At 47.6% G+C, this 27,025-nt stretch overlaps 12 non-coding genes and 1 pseudogene across 12 annotated transcripts; all 13 read right to left on the bottom strand.

The window, feature by feature from the left end:
* Window positions 1-3,594: 3,594 nt before the first annotated feature.
* TRNAW-CCA (transfer RNA tryptophan (anticodon CCA)) lies at window positions 3,595-3,666 on the bottom strand. The gene has a single exon. It is a non-coding gene; the product is annotated as a tRNA-Trp (tRNA).
* A 180-nt stretch (window positions 3,667-3,846) lies between these two features.
* TRNAW-CCA (transfer RNA tryptophan (anticodon CCA)) lies at window positions 3,847-3,918 on the bottom strand. The gene has a single exon. It is a non-coding gene; the product is annotated as a tRNA-Trp (tRNA).
* Window positions 3,919-4,098: 180 nt separating this feature from the next.
* TRNAW-CCA (transfer RNA tryptophan (anticodon CCA)) lies at window positions 4,099-4,170 on the bottom strand. Its single transcript has one exon. It is a non-coding gene; the product is annotated as a tRNA-Trp (tRNA).
* A 180-nt stretch (window positions 4,171-4,350) lies between these two features.
* Window positions 4,351-4,422, bottom strand: TRNAW-CCA (transfer RNA tryptophan (anticodon CCA)). Its single transcript has one exon. It is a non-coding gene; the product is annotated as a tRNA-Trp (tRNA).
* A 180-nt stretch (window positions 4,423-4,602) lies between these two features.
* On the bottom strand, window positions 4,603-4,674 carry TRNAW-CCA (transfer RNA tryptophan (anticodon CCA)). Its single transcript has one exon. It is a non-coding gene; the product is annotated as a tRNA-Trp (tRNA).
* A 180-nt stretch (window positions 4,675-4,854) lies between these two features.
* On the bottom strand, window positions 4,855-4,926 carry TRNAW-CCA (transfer RNA tryptophan (anticodon CCA)). The gene has a single exon. It is a non-coding gene; the product is annotated as a tRNA-Trp (tRNA).
* Window positions 4,927-5,106: 180 nt separating this feature from the next.
* On the bottom strand, window positions 5,107-5,178 carry TRNAW-CCA (transfer RNA tryptophan (anticodon CCA)). Its single transcript has one exon. It is a non-coding gene; the product is annotated as a tRNA-Trp (tRNA).
* Window positions 5,179-5,358: 180 nt separating this feature from the next.
* Window positions 5,359-5,430, bottom strand: TRNAW-CCA (transfer RNA tryptophan (anticodon CCA)). Its single transcript has one exon. It is a non-coding gene; the product is annotated as a tRNA-Trp (tRNA).
* Window positions 5,431-5,610: 180 nt separating this feature from the next.
* Window positions 5,611-5,682, bottom strand: TRNAW-CCA (transfer RNA tryptophan (anticodon CCA)). The gene has a single exon. It is a non-coding gene; the product is annotated as a tRNA-Trp (tRNA).
* Window positions 5,683-6,398: 716 nt separating this feature from the next.
* Window positions 6,399-6,470, bottom strand: TRNAW-CCA (transfer RNA tryptophan (anticodon CCA)). Its single transcript has one exon. It is a non-coding gene; the product is annotated as a tRNA-Trp (tRNA).
* Window positions 6,471-11,554: 5,084 nt separating this feature from the next.
* TRNAW-CCA (transfer RNA tryptophan (anticodon CCA)) lies at window positions 11,555-11,626 on the bottom strand. Its single transcript has one exon. It is a non-coding gene; the product is annotated as a tRNA-Trp (tRNA).
* Window positions 11,627-11,806: 180 nt separating this feature from the next.
* TRNAW-CCA (transfer RNA tryptophan (anticodon CCA)) lies at window positions 11,807-11,878 on the bottom strand. The gene has a single exon. It is a non-coding gene; the product is annotated as a tRNA-Trp (tRNA).
* Window positions 11,879-17,645: 5,767 nt separating this feature from the next.
* The window catches only part of LOC142585247 (very long chain fatty acid elongase AAEL008004 pseudogene), a 46,424-nt pseudogene continuing 37,044 nt past the window's right edge, over window positions 17,646-27,025 (bottom strand).

Raw genomic sequence — 27,025 nt, 5'->3', positions numbered from 1 at the left:
TCGGTCGCTGCCAATCTGAAACCACGTATTCAGTCATTTTCATTAATTGCTACACACATTGCTTCTACGTAGATAGCAAATAATAGCGGACTGAGGGGGCAGCCTTGGCGCACTGAACGCCTGATGTTAATGGGGGCCCCCAGACACTTGTTAACAATTAATCTTGTTGTGCAGTTCTGGTACGCCAAGGCCACGCCCTCAGTGATGATGGAACCGACATTAACATGATCTAAGATGGCAAACAAAATAACGTGAGCGACACAATCGAACGCTTTCTCTAGGTCGAGCTGAAGTACTGCAACACGGCCACCGATGACGTCACAGCACTCGAGCACACATCGCATCTTATGGATGTTTGAAAAAATAGATCGCCCTTTGATGCCACAAGTTTGATGGTCTGCGACTATTTCCTTGATGACGCCCTGAAGCCTGCTAGCTAAAACCTTCATAAATATTTTATAATCGACGTTTGTTAGTGAAATCGGTCTGTAGGATGACACAAATCTGAGTTTGTCTATTTGATCGCTCTTCGGTATTAGAATGGTGTGCGTTTTTCCAAAGGAAGGTGGTAATGATTTCTTTTCGTATGCGTCATTAAATACATGCGCAAGCAAAGGCGCCAGCTCTCTTTTAAAAGCTTTATATAGACCCGCGCTGAGTCCATCAGGTCCCGGTGATTTACCCAAGTTCAAATCGTCGATTGCCTTTTCGACTTCTCTCTCCCTTATTTTTTCCTCTAATCGCTTTTTTACGTCATCGCTCAAACGTGGCATGCGATGCAGAAAACCTGCTTTAAAACCCTCAACATTCGCATCCTGAAATGCGAAGAGCGAGTGATAGTACTCAAAGAAGGCGCGCTGAATGCTATCACTGTCTTCAACGACATTCCCATTCACTAAAATATGCTCGACATGGTTTCTTCGTCCATACGCCTTCTCAAGACCCAGCGCCCTTTTAGTGGGCGTCTCCCCTGCCGCTAGTGCATCCGCTCGTGCTCGCACGATGGCTCCTTGATAGCGTTCCTTGTCAAACAGTTCAAGTTTTTCTTTGACGTTTCGCACATCGTCTTTGTACGCACCAGGCTCTTTGCACTCAAGCGTTAGCAGCTGCCCAAGCAGTGTTCTGAAACCCTTTTCTTTCATTTCCTTCTCGAATTTTTTACAACTGGATCTTTCTATTGCTTTCATTTTAATCTTTTCTTTAAAACATTCCCACTTCTCGACGATTGTTCCCGCAGCATCACATTGAACTTCATTAATCGCATCCCGTACTACCTGTAAAAAGGGCTGGTCATTTAGTAACAAGGCATTCAGTTTCCACATATCCCACTTAAATACATGTCGCTTTTTCATTATACCTACGTTACATTTCACAAGGCAGTGATCTGAAAACGACACTGGTACTACACAGTAACCGTGGCATCTTGGAATCATATCCAATGAAATGTACATTCGGTCCAAACGCGCATGGCTGCTGCCCTGAAAACGTGTAAAAGTCACTTGACGCCCCCCTTCCAGACATTCATAAACATCATCGAGATCATTTTCATTAATTAAATTTGATAACACTTCACTGCTTCGGTCACGCACACCTGCATTATTGACTCTGTCTCCAGCACTCAACACACAATTAAAGTCCCCTAACATCATCACGCGCATATTACAACAAACATATCGTGAAAGGTTCGAAAAAAAAACGGGCGCGCTCATCTACTGAATTCGGCGCATATACGCATATGATGCGGAACTCTGAATCACCCATAACAATATCACAAAGAACAATCCTTCCTGACTGACACGAAAAAATGCTCTGAATCTGCAGTCCAGGCAGCTTCTTCACAAGAAGAGCGCACCCTCCAGCCGTGCCTACAGCATGGCTAACCACCGCAAAATACCTAGTCGTGAAACGTCGCACCATGCTCCCGGTCTCCTCCTCTCCTTCAACCTTAGTTTCCTGGACGGCTAGTACGTCTATGTCGTGGTCAGTGACCAAACGTAGGACCTGACTTTGCCTACGACTAGCCGCCAGCCCTCTCACGTTTAATGTGGCAATCCTCAGGGACGGTATTTGAGCCATCTTGATCTAAAAGAAAAGTAAAGTAGGCCCGGAGCATGGTGCTTACCGCTCACGACTAGCCCTCGGCTAGCCGCCTCCGGGACCTCCCGGTTTGTTGGTGTCCTTAGACGTGGCCGCTTTGTCGGCAGGCTTCCTTTCAGGCGGTACATTGGGCTTTGGCTTGTAGCCCATCCGCCTCCCATGAGGCGTCTTCGTCGGTGGTCCCTCACTGGTGCTGGGTGCCCGATCCTCGCGGTCCTTCGTCTGGTCGTGGGTGCGCTTGACGGAGGCAGCAAGAGCCCCAGTACGGTCGTCGTCGGTGACGCCCTCGTCCTGCTGCATTGCGGTCGCGTCGTCAGTTGCGTCTTCACTGACGTTTCCCGTCGCCTGCCCCTGGGTCGTAGCATCCCGTTCCGTCCTACTCGGCTTCTGAGTAGCCTCAGCCGCGTTGCCGTCTACCTCCAGAATCGTCGTCCCACTACTTGTCTCTGTCGACACCATGTCACCGGTTCCTTTAGCCGCGTCCTCCGCCTCGGCCACATCCATGAGGTGCTCTGCCGCAACATCATTCACTGGTGGGCCTGTCACAGCGGCATAGGACTTCACGCATTCAGCGTCGACGTGGCCGAAACGTCTGCACCGGGTACAACGCGGAACTCTGCACTCACGGCGGACGTGTCCCGTGCCGTGGCAGCGCAGGCACTGCATCGGTCGACCGGGAACGACGACCAAGGCTAACTCTCCACCGACGCGGATCTGATGGGGGAGGTCTTCCACCTTCATGCTGGCCTTCAGCTTGAGAAGGACGGTCCTGGTGGTTGAGGTCTTGGTTCCCATGCCTTCAACGCGCCACCGTTCCCGGCTCACCTCCTCCACCTTGCCGAAAGCCGCGAAAGCCGTCCGGACGTCCTCGTCGGCAACGCCGTAGAGCAGCCAGTGAAGCCTAAGCTTCACCTGTTGGTCCTGCGGGTCAATGATGAGGCACCGTCGTCCCTTCACTTGAAGTTCCTTCAGGGCAAGCAGCCTTTTCGTTGCAGTTGCATCGCAGAGCGTCACTGCCCAGACGTGGTTGATTTGGTACGCCCCTATGCATACCACATCCGGCAGCAGGCCCGTCGGCAGAAGGGCATCCCTGAAATCCTCCACCTTGTACGGCCTCGCACGTACATCACCGTGCAAAAAGACGGTGTTAATCACCAGTTGTCCTTTAGGCAGCTGCGGCAAAATAAAAGCATAATCCTTATCATCGTTGAGCCTATTTCCGCGGCCAAAAGTGGCCGCTGTCGCTGCTCCACTGGAGCCCATGATCCTGCTGACCGCTCAGCTCGGCTGCCGGAAGCAGAATGGCGCCACCGAGTCACAGCGAAACTGTTATATCCGCACCTCTGTTCAAGCTATCTGCAGCATACGGTTATGCAAAAAGAACCATCAGAGCGCATATTCAATGGAATGCAGATGTCGCCCAATGCCTATCGCAATAATGTAGCCGAGCGGCAACCAGAAGACTATATAATGCGTCAGCGGAAGGAAAAAAGTTATTGACCCGGGCGTGATTTGAACACGCAACCTTCTGATCTGGAGTCAGACGCGCTACCGTTGCGCCACCGAGTCACGGCGAAACTGTTATATCCGCACCTCTGTTCAAGCTGTCACCAGTATACGGTTATGAAAAAACAACGATCAGAGCGCATATTCAATGGAGTGCAGATGTCGCCCAATGCCTATCGCAATAACGTAGCCGAGTGGCAACCAGATAACTATATAATGCGTCAGCGGAAGGAAAAACGTTATTGCCCCGGACGTTATTTGAACACGCAACCTTCTGATCTGGAGTCAGACGCGCTACCGTTGCGCCACCGAGTCACGGCGAAACTGTTATATCCGCACCTCTGTTCAATCTGTCACCAGTATACGGTTATGAAAAAACAACGATCAGAGCGCATATTCAATGGAGTGCAGATGTCGCCCAATGCCTATCGCAATAACGTAGCCGAGTGGCAACCAGATAACTATATAATGCGTCAGCGGAAGGAAAAAAGTTATTGACCCGGACGTGATTTGAACACGCAACCTTCTGATCTGGAGTCAGACGCGCTACCGTTGCGCCACCGAGTCACGCCGAAAGAGCTATATCCGCACCTCTGTTCAAGCTGTCTGCAGTATACGGTTATGCAAAAAGAACCATCGGAGCGCATATTCAATGGAATGCAGATGTCGCCCAATGCCTATCGCAATAATGTAGCCGAGCGGCAACCAGATGACTATATAATGCGTCGGCGGAAGGAAAAAAGTTATTGACCCGGACGTGATTTGAACACGCAACCTTCTGATCTGGAGTCAGACGCGCTACCGTTGCGCCACCGAGTCACGCCGAAACTGCTATATCCGCACCTCTATTCAAGCTGTCTGCAGTATACGGTTATGAAAAAACAACGATCAGAGCGCATATTCAATGGAGTGCAGATGTCGCCCAATGCTTATCGCAATAACGTAGCCCAGTGGCAACCAGATAACTATATAATGCGTCAGCGGAAGGAAAAATGTTATTGACCCGGACGTTATTTGAACACGCAACCTTCTGTTCTGGAGTCAGACGCGCTACCGTTGCGCCACCGAGTCACGGCGAAACTGTTATATCCGCACCTCTGTTCAAGCTGTCACCAGTATACGGTTATGAAAAAACAACGATCAGAGCGCATATTCAATGGAGTGCAGATGTCGCCCAATGCCTATCGCAATAACGTAGCCGAGTGGCAACCAGATAACTATATAATGCGTCAGCGGAAGGAAAAAAGTTATTGACCCGGACGTTATTTGAACACGCAACCTTCTGATCTGGAGTCAGACGCGCTACCGTTGCGCCACCGAGTCACGGCGAAACTGTTATATCCGCACCTCTGTTCAATCTGTCACCAGTATACGGTTATGAAAAAACAACGATCAGAGCGCATATTCAATGGAGTGCAGATGTCGCCCAATGCCTATCGCAATAACGTAGCCGAGTGGCAACCAGATAACTATATAATGCGTCAGCGGAAGGAAAAAAGTTATTGACCCGGACGTGATTTGAACACGCAACCTTCTGATCTGGAGTCAGACGCGCTACCGTTGCGCCACCGAGTCACGCCGAAAGAGCTATATCCGCACCTCTGTTCAAGCTGTCTGCAGTATACGGTTATGCAAAAAGAACCATCGGAGCGCATATTCAATGGAATGCAGATGTCGCCCAATGCCTATCGCAATAATGTAGCCGAGCGGCAACCAGATGACTATATAATGCGTCGGCGGAAGGAAAAAAGTTATTGACCCGGACGTGATTTGAACACGCAACCTTCTGATCTGGAGTCAGACGCGCTACCGTTGCGCCACCGAGTCACGCCGAAACTGCCATATCCGCACCTCTATTCAAGCTGTCTGCAGTATACGGTTATGAAAAAACAACGATCAGAGCGCATATTCAATGGAGTGCAGATGTCGCCCAATGCCTATCGCAATAACGTAGCCGAGTGGCAACCAGATAACTATATAATGCGTCAGCGGAAGGAAAAAAGTTATTGACCCGGACGTGATTTGAACACGCAACCTTCTGATCTGGAGTCAGACGCGCTACCGTTGCGCCACCGAGTCACGGCGAAACTGTTATATCCGCACCTCTGTTCAAGCTGTCACCAGTATACGGTTATGCAAAAACAACGATCGGTGCGCATATTGAATTTATTTTTTTTTCTTTATTGCCCGATTTTCAGTACACAACTATTTACAAGAGGAAACAATCACCGAAACAAAGAACAAAATACAACATACATTTGCTGTTGGGCACGTATTCAACCAGTATCGTACTGGCTGAGTCTAATCAAAATTCGCGCAAATTAACCAACGGCTCTACTCTTGGGAGCCACTCAGGTGGTTCCTCTGTCGCCTTATGGAGAGCGACAAACCAGTGCATCTGTTCCCTGAAATACATTCGTGCAGGCCGCGCATCTTTATCAACATGGTATCCCGCCATTCTCGCGCGCCAAATACAGTGGAGGCCCAAGAGCATAATTAGGTCAAAAGGCACCCCGTCCTCGTTATCTATGCTTAAGTAACGAATGCCATACGCGTCTAGTGGAAATTCTTTCTTTAGTGTCCTCTGCAATACATCCCAGAAGAACATGCCTCCCCAACAGTTTAAAAAAACATGATCTATTGTCTCTGGCTGCTTGCAAATTAAACAGTGTGTTCCCCACGGTAAATACACTCCCTTTGCCTCAGTGCAGATGTCGCCCAATGCCTATTGCAATAATGTAACCGAGCGGCAACCAGATAACTATATAATGCGTCAGCGGAAGGAAAAAAGTTATTGACCCGGACGTGATTTGAACAGGCAACCTTCTGATCTGGAGTCAGACGCGCTACCGTTGCGCCACCGAGTCTTTTTTTTTTTCTTTATTGCCAGTACTCGACATAACACAACACAAATTCCTAAATGATATAAACAAAGACCAAAGAAGCAAAAAGGGATGAATACACAAACGGAACAAGGAACAGTAATATTTACATTCGCTGCCGTCCGCTACTGTGGCACGACGTTGTCGGATTAAAATTCCTTTAGTGCTGTAAGGGGTTCAACCCTCGACAGCCACTCAGGAACAGGCTGTTGCATCTTCATCACTTCCACATACCGTTGCATGGATTCACAAAAGTACAGACGCGCCGGTCGGGCATCCGGGTCACAATGGTAACCCGTCATTCTTGCGCGCCATAAACAGTGGAGGCCCGTAAGCATGATCAGGTCGTACGGGAAACCTTCGTCGTCATATACTGGCAGAAACCTGATTCCGTGGGGATCTATAGGTAGCTCCTTTTTTAGAGTCCTTTGTAACACGTCCCAGAAAAAGACCCCTTCCCAACAGTGGATGAAGACATGATCTATGCTTTCTGTTTTTTTACATATAAGGCAGTGGGTTCCCCATGGCATGTAGAACCCACGTTGTTCAAGGAAGAATTTAACAGGTACAGTACCAGTGTGTAATTTAAAAAAGAACGATTTAGTGGCTGGTTGAACTGGCATCTTCTTCACCCTTTTCAATACATCTAGGCCTGGGCCTCCACTGTACAGGGCTCTGTACATAGGTACCAGCAAAACACTGTCACATAAATCACGATATAACTTTTTCCGTTTTACACTCCACAAATATGCACTTGAAAAACGAACACGCAAAAAGGAAACACTCTGAACTATTTCCCGAAAGAAACCACGGACTGGTCCTGGCATTATTTCCGTGCCTACAACGAATTCGGGAAGTGATCTTGACAGCCTCATTTGGATCACCGTGCGCAGAAATGGGTCGTTTGTATCTCGAAAGAACGAGAATCTATTCACCAGTTGACGCAAGAAGAGGTGCGCCAACCCCAGACCACCATCCTTCACGCGCCGGAAGAGATTATCTCGGCTACATCGCTCCCAGCTTGATGCCCACACGAATACAGCGAACACGCGGTGCAGTTTCTGCACATTAATACGAGAGCACTGTAGTACCTGCATTACGTACCAGATCTTTGTCACGAGAAACATGTTGCACGCTGTAGCTCTCGCGAATATTGACAAGTAACAGGCGTTCCATCGGTCGGCTTTTTCTTTTAGTTGTTTTGTCCGCTCCTTCCAGTACTCGCTACTGTCCTTGTAGGCATCAAGGGGTGCTCCAAGGTACTTCACTGGCGTCGTGACCCAGTTTACGTTCGAAAAGTGGTCTGGTGTAGACGCCCATCTTCCATGCCAAAACCCCAAACATTTCTGCCAGTTAACGTAGCTGTTAGTGACGTTACCAAACTTTTTGACGATATTCACAGTATTCAATACACTTTGTTTGTCCTTACAGCACACAGCCACATCGTCAGCGTATGCCAGTAGCTTCACTTCTGCTGATTGAAGACTAAACCCCTTAATACATTCATTTTCAATGATGGCCAGACATAGCGTTTCTATGTAGACACAAAACAGGAGTGGACTGAGTGGACAACCCTGGCGAACGGAGCGCTTCACGTTAATGGGGGCCCCCAACATCTGATTAACTATAAGTCTGGTATAGCAGCTCCGGTACGCCATGGTCACCCCTTCAGTGATTATGTGGCCAAAATTAACGTGTTCAAGGATGGTAAGCAATATGTCGTGAGAAACACAATCAAACGCCTTCTCCAAGTCTAGCTGGAGGATGGCTACTGCATCGCACATGGCGTCACAACACTCCAGCACACACTTCATTTTATGGATGTTAGTGAAAATGGTTCTTCCACGAATACCACGCGTCTGGTGTGGGCCGACTACTTCCTGAATAACTGACTGGACCCGTCGTGCCAACACCTTCATCAATATTTTGTAGTCGCAGTTAGTAAGCGCTATGGGTCTGTAGGAGGAAAGTTGCTTGAGCTTTTCGGTCTCTTCTGTTTTCGGTATTAGTACTGTATGGGACTGGCCAAAGGATGGTGGAAGTATTTTCAGTTCATATGCTTCCTTGAAAACTGCTGTTAAGATAGGAGCTAGGTGGCTTTTGAACGATTTGTACCATGCGGCACAAAGACCGTCTGGACCTGGTGACTTCCCAGGATTTAGGTCTTCGATGGCTTTCATCACTTCATGTTCTGTTAATGGTCGTTCTAAGGTTTCTTTAACCTCACTCGACAGCTGTGGGATTCGTTGCAAAAATAATTTCTTGAAATCGTGCATGTTGACAGGCCTGAATGTAAAAAGTTCTTTGTAATGCTCAAAGAAAGCACGCCCTATATTATTGTTATCCGTTAATACCACCCCTTCATATTCGATAGCCTCAATCTGCTTACGTCTCGAGTGCTTTTTTTCTAACCCCAGTGCTCTTTTCGTTGGCGTTTCCCCGCATGATAGCCTTCCTGCTCTGGCGCGCACTAGCGCACCTCGGAAGCGATTTTCGTCGAATACCTCGAGCTTCTTCTTAACGGCGCGCATATCTTGTTGATAGGCGCCAGGTTGCATGCATTCAAGCTTCGCAAATTTTTCCAGCAATGTTGTTAAATCCTTTTCTCTGGCCTTTTGTTCATATCGCAGTACGCTACTTCTTTCGATTGCCTTCAATTTAATGCTTTGCTTCAGCAACTCCCATTCCTCACCAAATTTCGTAGAACTGTCTGTTCCAAAAGAATTCAGAGTAGCCACTACATTTTCGTTAAAAGTTTCATCCCGTAACAGCTCTGCATTCAATTTCCACAGTTCCCAGACGAACTTGTTTCGTTCTTTCTTCCTGCCCACCGTGCATTTTACCAGGCAGTGGTCAGAATATGATATGGCCGTAACTGTGTAGCACTGGCATTTTTCAACTAAATCATATGAAAGATAGATACGGTCCAAGCGTGCGTGACTTGTGCCCTGAAAGTGAGTGTAGCTTACGTCTCCGTGACCGCGAAAACATTCTGCGATATCTTCTAATTCGAATTCGTGTGTGATCTGCGCCAGGATATCACTACTTTTGTCACAAACCACGCGACGCGTAGACCTATCCTCAGCTTTCAATACGCAGTTGAAGTCGCCTACACAGGCTATCATTTTTTGCACATGTAAATGGTGCTTTAAACTCAAAAAGAAATTTGCCCTCTCTTGCACAGTATTAGGCGCATAAATGCAAAACACGCGCCATTGGACATTACAATAGCTGAAGTCACAAAAGACAAGTCGACCAGAAGTACAGGAGAAGTAACCATCTATAACAAGACCAGGGAGCTTCCTCACGAACAGCACACACCCTGCCGAAGTCCCTAAGGCGTGGCTCACTACCGTATAGTAGTTATACGTGAACCTTTGCACCATGCTCCCGGTCTCCTCCTCGCCATCTACCTTGGTTTCTTGCACGGCTAAAACGTCGAGGTCGTGGTCCACTAGTAGTCTGTAAACCTGACTCTGTTTCCTTTTGGCGGCCAGACCTCGAACGTTTAGCGTGCCGAGGCTAAGCGACGGGTTGGTAGCCATTATTGGTGAAAACCGGAGGGGAGAAGGCCCGGAGCATGGTGCTCACCTTAACGTCTAGCTGACCGCTAGACGCCTCCGTGGCCATCCGGCGGCCGTCGCCCGGGTTCCTCTTTGGTCGGCTTCGGGGTAAGCCTACGGTCAGTCTCCAAGTTCGGCTTAGGCTTGAGGGTGGAGCGCCTTCCAGGTAGCGTCTTAGCGGGTGGTGCCTCGGAGTCACCGCCAGCCTTTCCGTCGACTTTCTCCTCGTGCTGCAGGGATCTCTTGACCGGTGCCGAGACGGATTCGACGCGGGCGCTAGCAGGGGTCGCGTTGTCGTCCACCTCTGCCTGCGTTGCATCCGTAGCTGGCTGGTGGCTCTCATTTTCATGCGGGGCCGTCTTCACGCTCTCGACTGTAGCTGCTGGTTCTTTGGGGGGAGGGATATTCCTTCCTCCTTCGGCTTGCTTGGTCGTCACGCCGGTTTCTGCCGCCACTTTGCCGTTTCCAGCTCCCGTGGCCGCTTCCTCCGCCTCGGTCACGTCCATTACATGGTCTAACGTCGACGGCTCGCTCTCCGCCGAACCCGCGGCTACTGCGTATGAACGCACACAGTCCGCGTCGTTGTGTCCAAAAAGCCTGCACCGCGAGCAACGGGGAACCTTGCATTCACGACGAACGTGGCCAGAGCCTCGGCAGCGCAGGCACTGCATGGGACGTCCTGGGGCTACCACCAGCGCAAGCTCGCCGGCGACGCGGATCTGGTGGGGCAGGTCGTCGACTTTCATTCCTGCCTTCAGCTGCAGCAGCACTGCTCGGGTCGTCGAGCCCTTGTCGGAAACGCCATCCACTCGCCAGCGCTCCCGGGTCACTTCCGTCACCTTGCCGAAGGAGGCCAGCGCGGTCTTGACGTCTTCGTCGTCCACCCCATGCAGAAGCCAGTGGATACGAAGCTTCACCTGTTGTTCCTTGGGGTCGATGACCAGGCAGCGACGCCCCTTCACCTGCAGTTCCTTCAGGGCCGCCAGCTTTTCGGCAGCCTCGGCTGTCTTCATCGTCACCGCCCATACATGGTTGATTTGGTATGCTCCAAGGGCGACGACGCCAGAGAGCATACCAACAGCTTGAAGCGCGTCTCGAAAATCTTCTACACGAAACGGGCGAACACGAGCGTCGCCGTGCAAAAAAACTGTGTTCAAAACAATACGTCCTGTAGGTAGGCGAGGCAAAATTATCTGGTAATCTTTATCTTCTTCCGTCGAAAGCCTGTTGCCGCGGCTAACAGCCGCATATGCCGCTCCATTGGAGCCCATGATCCCGCGATCCGTTCAGCTCGGGAGCCGGAAGCAGAATGGGCGCCACCGAGTCACGGCGAAACTGCTATATCCGCACCTCTGTTCAAGCTGTCTGCAGTATACGGTTATGAAAAAACAACGATCGGAGCGCATATTCAATGGAGTGCAGATGACGCCCAATGCCTATCGCAATAATGTAGCCGAGAGGCAACCAGAAGACTATATAATGCGTCAGCGGAAGGAAAAAAGTTATTGACCCGGACGTGATTTGAACACGCAACCTTCTGATCTGGAGTCAGACGCGCTACCGTTGCGCCACCGAGTCACGGCGAAACTGTTATATCCGCACCTCTGTTCAAGCTGTCTGCAGTATACGGTTATGCAAAAAGAACCATCGGAGCGCATATTCAATGGAATGCAGATGTCGCCCAATGCCTATCGCAATAACGTAGCCGAGTGGCAATCAGATAACTATATAATGCGTCGGCGGAAGGAAAAAAGTTATTGACCCGGACGTGATTTGAACACGCAACCTTCTGATCTGGAGTCAGACGCGCTACCGTTGCGCCACCGAGTCTTATTTTTTTCTTTATTGCCAGTCCTCGACATGTCACCACAACACACATTCCTTGAATGATATACACAAAAACGAAAGAAAAAGAAAAAAATAATGAATACAAAAACCGAACAAGAAACAGTAATTTACACATTCGTTGCCGTCCGCTACTGTGGCATAACATTGTCGTATTAAAATTCCTTGAGGGCTGTCAGGGGTTCAACCCTCGGCAGCCACTCAGGAACAGGCTGTTGCAACTTCTGTAGTTCTATATATCGCTGCATACATTCTCGGAAATATACACGCGCCGGTCGGGCATCCGGGTCACAATGGTAGCCCGCCATTCTTGCGCGCCATAAACAGTGGAGGCCCGTAAGCATGGTAAGGTCGTACGGGAATCCTTCGTCATCATTTACTGCCAGAAACCTGATTCCGTGTGGATCTATCGGTAACTCCTTTTTCAAGGTCCTTTGCAACACGTCCCAGAAGAAAACCCCCTCCCAACAGTGGATGAAGACATCATCTATGCTTTCCGGTTTTTTACAAATGAGGCAGTGGGTTCCCCATGGCATGTAGAACCCACGTTGTTCCAGGAAGATTTTAACAGTTAAGGTACCGGTATGTAATTTAAAGAAGAAAGATTTCGTGGCTGGTTGAACTGGCATCATCTTCACCCTTTTTAATACGTCTAGGCCTGGGCCTCCACTGTACACGGCTCTGTACATGGGTACAAGCAAAACACTATCACATAAATCACGGTATAACTTTTTCCGTTTTGCACTCCACAAGTATTCACTTGAAAAACGAACACGCAAAAAAGAAACACTATCAACTATTTCCCGAAAGAAACCACGGACAGATCCTGGCATTATTTCGGTACCTACTACAAATTCGGGAAGTGCTCTTGACAGCCTCATTTGAATCACGGTGCGCAGAAATGGGTCATTTGTGACTCGAAAAAAGAAGAACCTGTTCAGCAGTTGACGCAAGAAGAGGTGCGCCAACCCCAGACCACCATCCTTCACGCGCCGGAAGAGATTATCTCGGCTGCATCGCTCCCAGCTCGATGCCCACACGAAAACAGCAAACACGCGGTGCAGTTTCTGCACATTAATACGGGAGCACTGTAGGACCTGCATTACGTACCAGATTTTTGTCACGAGAAACATGTTGCACGCTGTAGCTCTCGCGAATATTGACAAGTGACAGGCGTTCCATCGGTCGGCTTTTCCTTTTAGTTCTTTTGTCCGCTCCTTCCAGTACTCGCTACTGTCCTTGTAGGCATCAAGAGGTGCGCCAAGGTACTTAACTGGCGTCGTGACCCTGGTTACGTTCGAAAAGTGGTCTGGTGTGGACGCCCATCTTCCATGCCAAAACCCCAAACATTTCTGCCAGTTAACGAAGCTGTTAGTGACGTTACCAAACTTTCTGACGATACCAACGGTATTCAATACACACTGCTTATCTTTACAGCACACAGCCACATCGTCAGCATATGCCAATAGCTTCACCTCTGCTGATTGAAGACAAAAACCCTTAATATATTCATTTTCGATGATGGCCTGACATAGCGTTTCTATGTAGACACAAAACAAGAGTGGACTGAGTGGACAACTCTGGCGAACGGAGTGCTTCACGTTAATGGGGGCCCCCAACGTCTGATTAATTATAAGTCTTGTATAGCAGCTCCGGTACGCCATGGTCACCCCCTCAGTGATTATGTGGCCGAAATTAACGTGTTCAAGAATGGTAAGCAATATCTCGTGAGAAACACAATCAAATGCTTTCTCCAAGTCTAGCTGGAGGATCGCAACTGCATCACACATGGCATCACAACACTCCAGCACACACTTCAACTTATGAATGTTAGTAAAGATGGTTCTTCCGCGAATGCCACACGCCTGGTGTGGGCCGACTACTTCCTTAATGACTGACTGCATACGCCGTGCCAGCACCTTCATCAGTATTTTGTAGTCGCAGTTAGTAAGCGCTATGGGTCTATAGGAGGAAAGTTGCTTGAGCTTCTCGGTCTCTTCTGTTTTAGGTATTAGTACTGTATGAGACTGGCCAAAGGATGGTGGAAGTATTTTCAGTTCGTATGCTTCATTGAAAACGGCTGTTAAGATGGGAGCTAGGTGGCCTTTAAACGATTTGTACCAAGCGGCACAAAGACCGTCAGGTCTTGGCGACTTGCCAGGATTCAGGTCTTCGATGGCCTTCATCACTTCATGTTCTGTTAGTGATCGTTCTAAGGTTTCTTTAACTTCGCTCGACAGCTGTGGCATTCGTTGCAAAAATAAATTCTTGAAATCGTGCATGTTGACAGGCCTGTATGCAAAAAGTTTTATGTAATGCTCAAAGAAAGCACGCCCTATATTATTATTATCCGTTAATACCACCGCTTCATATTCGATAGTCTCAATTTGCTTACGTCTCGAGTGCTTTTTTTCTAGTCCCATCGCTCCTTTCGTTGGCGTTTCCCCGCCTGATAGCCTTTGTGCTCTCGCGCGCACGAGCGCACCTCGGAAGCGCTCTTCGTCGAACGCCTCGAGCTTCTTCTTAACAGCGCGCATATCTTCTTGATGGGCGCCCGGTTGCATGCATTCGAGCTTCGCCAATTTTTCCAATAATGATTTTAAATCCTTTTATCTGACCTTTTCTTGATATCGGAGTACGCTACTTCTTTCAATTGCCTTCATTTTAATGCTTTGCTTCAGCAACTCCCATTCCTCACCAAGCCTTATAGAACTGTCTGTTCCAAAAGAATTCAGAGCAGCCACTACCTTTTCGTTGAAGGTTTCATCCCGTAGCAGTTCTGCATTCGTTTTCCAGAGTTCCCAGACGAATTTGTTTCGTTCTTTCTTGCTGCCCACCCTGAATTTTACTAGGCAGTAGTCAGAATACGATATGGCGGTAACTGTATAGCATTGGCATTTTTCAACTAAATCATATGAAAGATAGATACGGTCCAATCGTGCGTGACTTGTGCCCTGAAAGTGAGTATACGTCACGTCTCGGTCAGCCCTAAAACAGTCAGCGATATCTTCTAATACGAATTCGTGCATTATCTGCGCCAGGATCTCGCTGCTTTTGTCATAAACTACGCGTCGCGTAGACCTATCCTCGGCGTTCAATACGCAATTGAAATCCCCAACACAGGCTATCGTTTTTTGCACAGAGAAGTGATGCTTTAAGTTCAAAAAGAAAGCTGCCCTCTCTTGCACTGTATTAGGTGCATAAATGCACAACACGCGCCATTGGACATCGCAATAACGGAAATCACAAATGACAAGTCGACCGGAAATGCACGAGAAGTAACCCTCTATAACTAGTCCTGGAAGCTTCCTCACGAACAACACACACCCCGCCGAAGTCCCTAAGGCGTGGCTCATTACCGTATAGTAGTTGTACGTGAACCTTTGCACCATGCTCCCGGTCTCCTCCTCGCCGTCTACCTTGGTTTCTTGCACTGCTAAAACGTCGAGGTCGTGGTCCACTAGCAGTCTATAAACCTGACTCTGTTTCCTTTTGGCGGCCAGACCTCGAACGTTTAGCGAGCCGAGGCTAAGCGACGGGTTGGTAGCCATTATTGATGAAAACCGGAGGGGAGAAGGCCCGGAGCATGGTGCTCACCTTAACGTCTAGCTGACCGCTAGACGTATCTCTTCTTCAGCGTCAGTCTTGTCCATGACGAGTTCCGCAGTGTCTTCTGCTCCAACCGGCCCCGCAACATTTGTGCACATCTTCACGCACTCAGATTCTTCATGTCCAAAACGACGACAGTGCGTGCAGCGAGGAACTCGGCATTCTCGTCTGATATGGCCCTTACTGTGACACCGCAGCCACAGTGGCGCTCTTCCAGGCGCGACTAGAAGGGCCATGTCACCGGCGACGCGAAGCTGGCGTGGAAGGTCATCTACCTTAATGCTGTTATGGAGCTTGAGGCGCACGAGGCGCATCGTCGGCCCCTTGTCTTGGATCCCTTGAACTCTCCACTTTTCCTTCGAGATCTCGGTCACCTTTCCGAACGGAGCAAGCGCTACACGCACATCATCGTCGGTCACATTGAAAAGAAGCTAATGAAGCTTCAGATGCACGTCCTGGTTTGCCGGATCAATAACCAAACGACGTTGGCCCTTCACCTTCATTTCGGCACATGCCAAAGCTTTCTTCATATCTTCCGTGCTCTTGAAAGTCACAGCCCATACGTTGCTCATCTGATATGCAACCAACGCTATCATATCACTTCAGGGAGCAACCCAAGACGCACCAACGTGTCCCGGAAATGTTCAACCCGATAAGGCCTCGACCGGACATCCGCGTGCAAAAATGAAGTATTCAAAACACTACGACCTGACGGCAGAGTAGGCAAAACAACTTCGTATCCCTCGGTATCCATTGCGTCGATCCTGTCACCGCGGCCACTGTTAGCCGCAACCACCGCTCCTTGGGAGCACATGAAACGCACGTCCTTCCACTTTGTCCTTCGCACCTTTGTTCAAGCTGCATGCAGTATACGGTTACACGCCAGCTAGGGAATAGTTTCTCTCCGAATTCCTGTGTGAGTTGACTCGATGTGACTTACCTTCAACCCTTCTACGCCAGGGAGTGGTTTCTCTCCGAATTCGTCTGTGTTAGTTGACTCGACGTGACTTACCTTTAACCCTTCTACGCCAGGGAATGGTTTCCCTCCGTATTCCGTTGTGTGGGCTGACCAGTGTGCTGACAAGGCCCTCTACCAGGCAGCAAGAGAGGATGGGGTTGCCCGGATGTTGTAGAATACAAGGACAGCGAGACACCACATGGGAACACATCTTCCCTGCCTCTGCGTGCCGCAGCACGCACGACGAACGTTCTGTACTTTTTTTTTTTGGTGCACACTGCTCATCCGTAATGATATGTTAAACTTCTGTTACTGTATTTTACATCACCTCATATTCCCTGCCGAACCCTCTCCGATGGCCACTCTGGTTCGAGCTCCAAGCAGACGCCGTTGAAGGTCGTCGAAACCTTGTCCCCGTGACAACTGGTGGCAGCCGTAACAGTAGCCTTTGAAACTTTCCATGCAACATCTGTTCTCATGAGAACGGTTACAATAGTGGACAGCCCCGGTGTATGAAAGGCGATGTTTGTTTTAAGAGTGTTCAGTAAACATAATGAAAACATGCAAAACATCCGCATGCCGTTTGTACAGTGCACTAGAGTACACACGCTACTTCCAATAATTTTACAGGTATACACGAGGATGCAGAATTCGGAAACGGAGTAATGTTGGTGCTCGTCTAAGAAAATGGTCTGCTCAGACATATGCGTCCAAATTTTTTTGACTGCTCTACAAAATGCGTGTCGGCTCTCAGACTTAACTTTTTCGAACAGTACCTGAAGAACGAACACACTTGTAAAGCTTCAAACTCAGAACTATTTTGTCTGTTGTGTCCATCAAAGAGTTCAACCACAACTTGAAGACGCACGATACACAGTGGTGGCTGGGCCAAGAAAATGCTTATTGCTATGATGCGTGTTTGATTGATAGGCGTTGTGCTAAACGTTGGGGAGCGAGGTTGGGAGGGAGGGAACAGCGGCGATAACCTCTGCCGTATGCTGGAGTGACGTCACACCGATGCAGCACAAATGCAGCTGTTAGTAGAAATAAGTAGATGTATCCCAATTCTGTTCTTTTTTTCTCTCGTTATGACACTCTTGCTGCTGCGCACCCCAAATAAATGAACTCCTCGGGTCTAGGGAACTGACGTGACAGGCCGAAGCAAGAAAGACGATGTTGCAGGAAAACAAGAGAATACTTTATTTGTAGGTTTACGTTTTGAACAGTTCATCCAAGGCTCCCCTTACAGCTTGGCCAGCAAGCTGCGGTTACATAGCAAATGCAAAAAGCCCGTCTCTGTCTCTTCGGAGTTCAGTGGTACCATATCTGTGAACTGCCACTTGTTGACCCAGTCACCAGGTCAACATGCAGCTTCGTTGCAAGTACGTGCGCCTCGCCAAGACGCTTCACCAATCTTTCGTCCGATGCCCCTGTTTACCCTGTCTTGTAAGGTCAGTGCAAAGAAAAGATAAGAGACTTAAGCGTACAGAAGCACCATTGTACCTTAATCTGATAGCCCTTTACCACATATACGAAGCGTGAAAGTCACCGAAGCCCCAGCTGTGCTCTTGTCATCAGCCTAATTCACGTCCACCGTAGAGTGGAGGACTCTTCTAGCGATCTTAAATGACCCCAACCTTGCGTCACCTCACTCTATCTTACGACTCTAAATTTCATAATTTTATCACAGCATATGTGCCGCGATGAAGTCATGCGGCTGTCTTGGAATGTGTTTCTCTTACTTTGACACCCTTCCCCCCTTAGGTTACCAAAACAACCCGATCGATATCTGCTCTACGCAATACATGTCCTGCACAACTCTATTTTTTCCTTTTATTGTCAATTAGAATATCGGTTACTCCTGTTTGCTCTCTTATGCACACTTTTGTCTTCTTGTCTCATAACTGCACACCTATATGTTTTTTTCTTTCACTCGTTGCGGGATCCTTAGCTTCTTCTCGGGCGCGCTAAAACTTTCTATTAGATAATTTTAAACTACCGCTGCCGCATCGGCAAACATTTTCTCGTGCGATTTAGTTCTGCACGCTCTAGCTTAGTCGCACAAGATATGTACCTGACGCAAATTATGCAGATAGCACGTGATAAGCTTGCAGTGGGCGCGGTGGTAGCGCGAAGCGTCCTCAAAATAATTATATATTAGAATGGGGACGCACGCACGCAATGTCATTTTGCGCTTAAAATGTGAGGTCTTGTCGGGCATTGGAAGCAGAATTAACGAAGGGGGGTGAGCCTATTACCATTGGGGCCTGCGGTAAAACCACAAAGAAAAAGTGCAGGGTTACATGGGTTAGGCCTCTTTCGAAGACTGATAGCCGCCGTTGGGGCTTAGTGGCCTTGGCCTTGCACAGCTAAGCCCGAGCGCGAGGGGTCGAATTCCTGCCGCAGAGGCCGCATTTCGATGGGCGCGAAATGCAAAAAACTTCCATGCACTGTGCATTGGGTGAACGTTAAGGAACCGAAGGTGGCCAAATTTAATCCGATGTCCCCCTCTACGGCGTGCCTCATAATCATACCGTGGTTAGAAGCGCAGGAAAGAATTTGTTTTGAGGAAATGATTCAAGAACATGGATGAAGAGAAAGTGGCGGCTATAGCGCACAAATATCTGTACAGTAAAAGCGTATACACAGATGGAAAATGAGGTAAAATAAGTTGGCAACCAAGTACACGGTAATTGGAAGTACTATAAGACAGCAGCTACCTGGGCGAGTCGGTACATCTGCATTATTATTGCTTACAGTGCACACAACTACACGGACACACTGTCAATTTTTTTTAATACACACTGTAAGTAATAATAATACTAGAAGACAGCCCGGAGTCACCGAAAAGAGAGTGGGAGAAACAGAGACGGTAGACTGGATGGAAATGATAGCAGAAAAAAGCCTATTAAGTTTTACAAAGGCGGCAACCACAAAGTCGGGAAAGAAAATTCCTACGACAACGCAAAGGGAATTTCCTTGTTTTCTGAGGCCTGAGTTGGCTGCATCGAGACAAAAACATACAGAAACAAATATTCGCAACAAGATGAGACACGTGTGTGCTGTAGAAAAGAAAGATCCAGAGAAGACTCAGCCCATTGTAATATAATCCCTAGATATTCCCCCAACCCGAACCGTAGGGAACGTCCACCTTTCAGAAGCGCTGAGGCTCAAAGAAATGCATGGTCAGCGGAATAGATAAGCAAAATAAGCTTACAGTATTGGTGGAAAAGAAAGACGAGAGAAGGTGGGGCCGGGATAATTACAGGTATAGATAACTTTAATAGATGAAGCCGAGGTAGCAAAATGCTGCAGACTAAATACTGATTATGGCATTATGAGACTTTGTCAGGGCGTCAAAAAGACAGAACAGCAACATAAGCCCCTTGTCGAAACGATGGCTTCAGCGACGCTCCTTGCTCAAGCACTGTTAATAACTTCAAACAGGCATCTTCCTGTGAACCTCTCGTTTGCTTTATATAGACTATAAAAGATGTAGTAAGAGTTATTAAGATGTATAGTAAACCCTGCATCATTATTGCTCGAGGAGGGTGACTATCGGCACACCGTTTCAAAGGCGATTAATTTAAAACTATCAGCAGCATTAGCTAAATCTCGCTAAACAGCCCTCCGTCAGTGAAACCCACATGATTTGTCGTCCCTTTACCTGCAGTCGCTGCTCAGGCGATGTTAATGGCACCTCCGTGCAACTGATTACCGCTGTCGAGCGTAAGAAGCCGCTGCACGCGGCAACACAGCTTACATTGGCTGCGTACTATCGGGTGAACGTCGGTGCGCAAAAGATCACAGGGAGAACACTGTGCGAAGACCGCATGTGCAATAACCTAATGGCCGTTTTTCCCGCCTGTGGCGAGCGCGAACAAGGGGGCCGCAAGGCGCACTCAAGGCACCGGAAAACGACAAGGACAGGGTTCTCCCGCGTTGGATTTGCTATGTTCGTTTATTTTTTCCGTTCAGAACTGAGTCAACAACTTTACGTTCGGCGCCTTCGCTGCCCTGCGGAACGGCGTGAGCGGGTTTGGCGACGTATGTCTTGATGTAGAAGTTTACGAAGAGGCAGAGAATGAGGAACGTCTGCACGTTACCCAACATGACCAAGTGCTTCGGGAAGCCGCAGTCGACGAAGAGCGGTATGGACAAGTGTATCATGATCAGGATGAACTGCACAATCTGCAGTGTGGTCAGGTACTTTTTCCACCACAGGTACTTGCGCACGGAGGGACCTAAAGTTGTCAGGAAGTAGTACGAGTACATGACGACGTGGACGAACACGTTCAGGCACATACTGAAGGTCGGCTGGCCTTCGGGCGCGAACAGCGCGAAGAACCACGTGTTGGCGACCACAATCGTGTGGTGCAACACGTGCAGGAGCGAGACGTGGGTGAACTTCTTGCGCAGCACGAAGAACACGGTGTCCAGGAGGTCACTGTAGTGCGCCGCGATGTAGATCCAGCCGGTGCGGTAGTACTCGCGCATCTCGTCGGTCATGTGACCCGTGATGCCCTGGCACCAGAGGTTGTAGTGGCCGCCCGGAAGGTAGGTGAACTTCAACACCAGGTAGAGGAAGCGGATGCCCAGGGCTATCGAGATCAAGTTGTAGACGCGCACGATGTTGATGATCCGGAAGGGTTCCCGGTTCTTCATCCAACGAGGGCCGGCAATTTTGACGAAATACAGGTAGGATAGCAGAAGGGTGAACACGAACAGAGGGTCCGTTACCACAGGGTAATCACGTGTTCGGGGATCGCCCATCTGGCGGATCCGATTGGACAGCGTGAACGGGTTCAGGCTGTACTTCATCGTTTCGGTATCTCTGAGAGATGCAGTGCCAGGATGTATCTAGGAGCTGCAGAATAGAAGAGGCTGTGTTAAAGAGACAGTAGTGGCAAACACTTAATTAGCCTAGAATCTTCTAACATCTTAAAACGATCTAGAATGCAGAATACCAGCTCTATTTTCATAATAAAGTGACGCACTAGACACTTTCGTACACAAATCAATCACATTGGCTCGATCTAATGTTTAACATAGTTAACATAGTGGGTGTTAAAACATATACGTCGTGCAGCGAAACTTGTAAAAGATTATGCGGCTGACCTTTATCATTTCACAAGTTAATTTCAGCTTGTCAGTCCTCAGCCTCGGGCTTAGCTATGCAACGCTTGTCAGTCAAGTGCAGCGTGCTTGTGTCCCCTCGTCCACATTTTAATGACTTCTGAAAGCTAACTTCTCCTCTCTCTTTCTCTCCGATAACTAAACATTGCTAAGGAAATTATTGACGTCGAAGCAGAATACTCAAATGTGAATGCAGTGCTCGGGTTTCGACAATATAGTTCAAGTATAACAACGTAAAATTATCTGGAGGAATTCACCAAGCTTTTCGGTCTAAGTGATGTTTGCCGTTGGCCCACCGCCCACGCTCGCCGACATCGCGATTGACTGCCGCTCTCCACGATTCGAACACTAAAAATTCCCGTGAGTCATTCTCAAAACTGGTGTCAATAATCCGTTCGAAGTGTCTACGCCTTATGAACGCACGGCCACAATTCGTTAATCGCAGTAGATGTCTTGAAGTATACTTACTTAAAAACTTAATTCACGAGATTGTGTTAATTAGTCAAGTATGCTTTTCAACTTCTCATACAAGCTAGGTCGGCCCCTTCGAGTGAGCCAGCTCGAGGACTAGAATTGTGCTAACTGCCACAGACGATTTTTTTAGATTATGTGTAGCCTCTAAAAAATAAAAGTAGAACGACCGGCATTGCGAATTTTAAATTATGCATAGTCTCTAAAAAAATAAAAGTAGAACACTCGGCATTGCGAACGTCGCGATCCACCGCGCGTTGACGGAGCAGACAAATACATCACAAATGTCCGGACTCTCTGTGCTACTGTTGAATATTTCCGCGGAGCCCCTGTATGAACACCAAAATATCAACCAAATTCATCTACAGAACTGGTATCGATTACATCATAAGCATTCCGCTCATGAAGATGAACGCCTTTGCGGCCCATTAATAAATTTTAAAAATGTGAAAACGCGTTCTCCCGAATGTACACACACACACCCACCTCCAAGAGCAGCGACGGCGGCTTCACCTCGCATCCGATTCCATGCATATGCACTGGGCGAGACGCGGTCAGGGGATCCCTTCACGCCTCTCTTCAGGAACCAGAACCTTATTTGCGGGCCTTGACACAATGGAGCATTGTGAACTCTATTTTTTGCACAATAAGGTGCACGCTTTGAAGCGCACCAGTATTTTCTTTATTTATTGCACTTTAAGGTTGCACGTCAGCCTTACTCGCCAAGTTAATTTGCCTATATTTTTTAATTCTCTCGTTTTACCAGCCGCAGCAATGATATCTCATTGTAGAACCTACCTTACGCTGCCTCCCCCCCCCCCCCCCTATGGTGCCTTGCTCTACGCTACACATTTTCCTTCCTCTATGCTGCGTTTCGGTCGTCTTAATTACGGCTTTGTTCTCGACGACGGCCATGAGTGAGCGTGCGGCCATGAGCGGCCGGCTATGCGCAACTCAGGCAGCGCAAAAGGGATACATATCGTTCTTTTCTTTTTTTCGCCGTTTCTCCAAGACAATAAAATCGTCCTTAAGAATCAGGCTCGAAATAGAAATGCATCGTCTGGAAAAAGTCGCATATTAATCGCCAGCCAGGATGATGTTTTCGAGACGGTCTTAATCCCGTCAAAGAGAGAGAGAGAGAGAGAGAGAGAGATACGTGGTAAGACGTGCTGTTTAAAAAAGTTCCGGTGCGGTCGAGTGCTCTAAGACCTGTTTCAAGACATTTTCAAAACGTCGTAGAAAATATGGTCCAATATTATGTTGTCGTTTTTGTTTGTAACTATAGCTTAAGTTTCCTTTATCTTTTTCACGGTGGCAGCGCGAAAGATACAGGTATAGGAGAGCATCGATGAGGCGAACTTGCGACAGGCGGTGCTGCAGCTAACGAGCATGGCATATTGGGAAACTTCAGAATGGTTTTAGAATCGGTGCGCGTCTGGATGACAACTTATTTGTTCTCACTCAGAGTTATAGAAACATCCAGAGAATAAAGGAGATCATTATATGTGGCTTTGTTAAACGAACGCAAACTACACATGGTGAAAACGTTCGAGTCCCACAGGGGCAAAGTACATTCACGGGACATCAATCGCAGCCTGAGCCGCAGCGTCTGTTCGCGAAAGCGGAATCAAGACGCATTGACCACTTTCGTGTGCACATCGGGCGGCTTCGTCGGCGTGGTCATTCCCACTGATGATGCAATGCCCTGGAAGCCATTGAAAGGTTATGTTGTGTCCCTTGTCATGGCTGTGATGATATATCTGTCGAATTTCTGAGACCAGTCGTTCATTGGGGCCGTGGCGCATTGGGCTTTGTATTCACTGAAGAGCTGCCTTGGAGTTACTAGAGGTTGTCCATTGTTTCTGTGGCGATTAATGAAATCAGGTGCAGCACGGAGGTGCCGCAAGTTCTGCACCCGTCGATGTGGTCACACATGAAGTTTTTCATTTGATTTCTTCATATGTTGCCTGGATGATGACTGCGGCAGCAGAGCTGTTGAGCTCTACCGAACCATCTGCGCAGACATGTTGCCAAAATCTGTGAACGTTGTGAATGTGTTCCAAAGTTGCTTGCTTGAAAGCTTGCAACGGCGCTCCAGCTTTCTTACTGATGCCTGGAATTATCAATTGTACTTGCGGCCGGTGCATACACCACAATGAGTCTGATAATCGAGTAGCAGGTGTGAATCGTGATGACAAGTAGGACTGATGTCTGGCAATACTTTTGGCAAATCTTGAATGTGGCCTCTTTGCTGGCAAGTAATCAAGATGGTGAGAAGGGAGCCAAGTCGAGCGTCGGTAGGTAAGCTCTCCCAAATAAGAAAGGACCTAAGGAAGAAACGACAAAGCATGAACGTGTCCAACTCAAGAGATCAGACAGAATTTGCGGAACTGTCAAAACTGACGAACAAGGAAAAAGTAAGGGATATTCCAAATTATAACGTATGAAAGACTGAGGAGGCAGTAAAAGATGGACGCAGCCTGAAATCAATTAGAATAAAGCTTGGCATAAGACGGACACTGAAAGATAAGCAGGGTAATATCATCAGCAATTTCGAATATATAGTAAAAGCAGAGGAAGAATCCTATACTTACCTGTACAGTACCCAGAGCAGTCACGCTACCTCTATTTGAAGTAGTAACAAACAAGATATAGAGGATCCTTCTATAATTAACAATGAAGTTGGAGGGGCCTTGCAAGACATGACCCTGGGAAAAGCGGCAGAAGATGGAATAACAGTCGATTTAATCAAAGATGGAGGAGATATCATGCGTGAAAAGACTGCGGCCTTTTATACACAATGTCTCACGACTTCAAGTGTTCCTTAGAACTGGAAGAATGCTCACATTATAGTAATACAGAAAAAGGTAGACATTATTGAATTGAATATTATAGGCGCATTAGCTTACTTTCAGTATTGTATAAAATATTCACCAAGATAATTTCTAATAGTATAAGGGCAACACATGACTTCAATCAACCAAGCGAACAGAGTGGTTTCAGGAAGGGATACTATGCAATGGATCACATCCATGTCACCAATCGGGTAATAGAGAAATCTGCAGAGTACAATCAACTTCTCTATATGACTTTCATACATTACGAAAAGGCATTTGATTTAGTAGAGATACCAGCAGTCATAGAGGCATTACGTAATCAAGTAGTACAAGAGGCATACGTGAATATCTTGGGAAATATCTACAAGGATTTCACTGTTACGTTGGTTCTCCACAAGTAGAAAGATACCTATAAAGAAAGAAGTCAGGCAAGGAGACACAATCTCTTATGCTATTCACTGCATGCTTGGAAAAAGTATTCAAACTAGTCAACTCGGAAGGCTTGGGAGACAGGATCAACGGCGAATATCTCAGCAACCTTCAGTTTGCAAATGACATTGTCCTGATCAGCAACACTGGAGACGAGTTACAAAAAATTACTGAAGACCTTAACAGAGGGAGTGGGGGTGAAGATTAATATGCAGAAGGCAAAAATAATGATGAATAGCCGGGCAAAGAAACAAGAGTTCAGGATCGCCAGTAAGCCTCTAGAGTCTGTGAAGGAGTACTTGAAGGAGTACAGTACTTAGGTCAATTACTCACAGGGAACACTGATCATGAGAAGGAAATTTACAGAAGAATAAAAATGGGTTGGAGTGCATACTGCAGACAATGTCAGCTCCTGATGGAAGCTTACCATTATCATTGAAAAGAAAGGTGTTCAGTCAGTGCATTCTACCTGTGCTAACATATGAGGCAGAAACTTGGAGGTTCACAATGAAGCTGGAGAACGAGTTAAGGACCGCGCAAAGAGCGATGGAACGAAAAACGTTAGGCGTGACGTTAAAAGACAGAAAGAGAGCGGTGTGGGTCAGAGAGCAAACAGGCTTAGCCGATATTCTAATTGACATCAAGATAAAACAAATGGAGCTGGGCAGGGCATGTAATGCGCAGGATGGATAACCGGCGGACCATTAGAGTTACAAAATGGGCGTCAAGAGAAGGGAAGCGCAGTTGAGGATGGCAGAAAACTATAAGGTGGCGTGATGAAATTATGAAATTCGCAGACGCAAGTTGAAATCAGTTGGCGAAGGAAAGGGCTAATTGGAGATCGCAGGGAGAGGCCTTCGTCCTGCAGGGGACATAATAATAATAATAATAATAATAATAATAATAATAATAATAATAATAATAATAATAATAATATGATGATGATGATGATGATGATGATGATGATGATGATGATGATGATGAAATGGTTCCAGGGCTTACATTTGAAAATGCGGTTGTTTGCTTTAAGTCAGGGTTACAATCAGGGCTCGATGGGAACCAAAGTTCGGTGGGACGCCTCGCATTGGCGCTCGCGGGAAAATTACTAATGAAGCTGTGCAGTGTGATACGGGCTGGACAACTTTTGAAGCGAGAGAGGCTCAGAGTAAAATTAGTTTAGAATAAAACTGAGGAATATTGAAGAAAGTAACTAGATTCCGAGAGTGTTCAGATTTTGTTACAGGAAAAACATTGACTCATAGTGAAGTAAAAGAACTAAGAAGCTTACAAGACTGCGCGACCGATATGGTCGCCACATGGCAACAAAGAACGTCAAACACAAAGTGAGAGAGGCTGAGACAATCTCATGGGTGGTGGCAATGGAAAAGAAAGCTACTATGAGTAACTACCTCAAAGGAAAAAAAAACGAAATCAGAAAAGAAACAATTCATGATAACTCAGAGGCAAGCTCCTTACTTTTCGAAGCGATATCAGGATGCCAGGTACACCAAGGACGAATTAAGAAGCATGGGCCTGCTGCAGTAAAGCTAGGGAAACGATGGAACGTGTTTTATTACAATGTGAAGATATCTACCCAGTTGTCCGGTTAGGCTCCCCTGGCCTCCTTGAAGCCCTAACTCTGGTTAACCTCCCTGCCTTTCTCTCCTTTGCATCTCTCTCTCTCTCTCTTGA

This window comes from Dermacentor variabilis, chromosome 6 (assembly GCF_050947875.1).
Source record: "Dermacentor variabilis isolate Ectoservices chromosome 6, ASM5094787v1, whole genome shotgun sequence".
NCBI classification, from domain to species: Eukaryota; Metazoa; Arthropoda; class Arachnida; order Ixodida; family Ixodidae; genus Dermacentor; species Dermacentor variabilis.
This window is presented reverse-complemented; position numbering and strand designations above follow the sequence as displayed.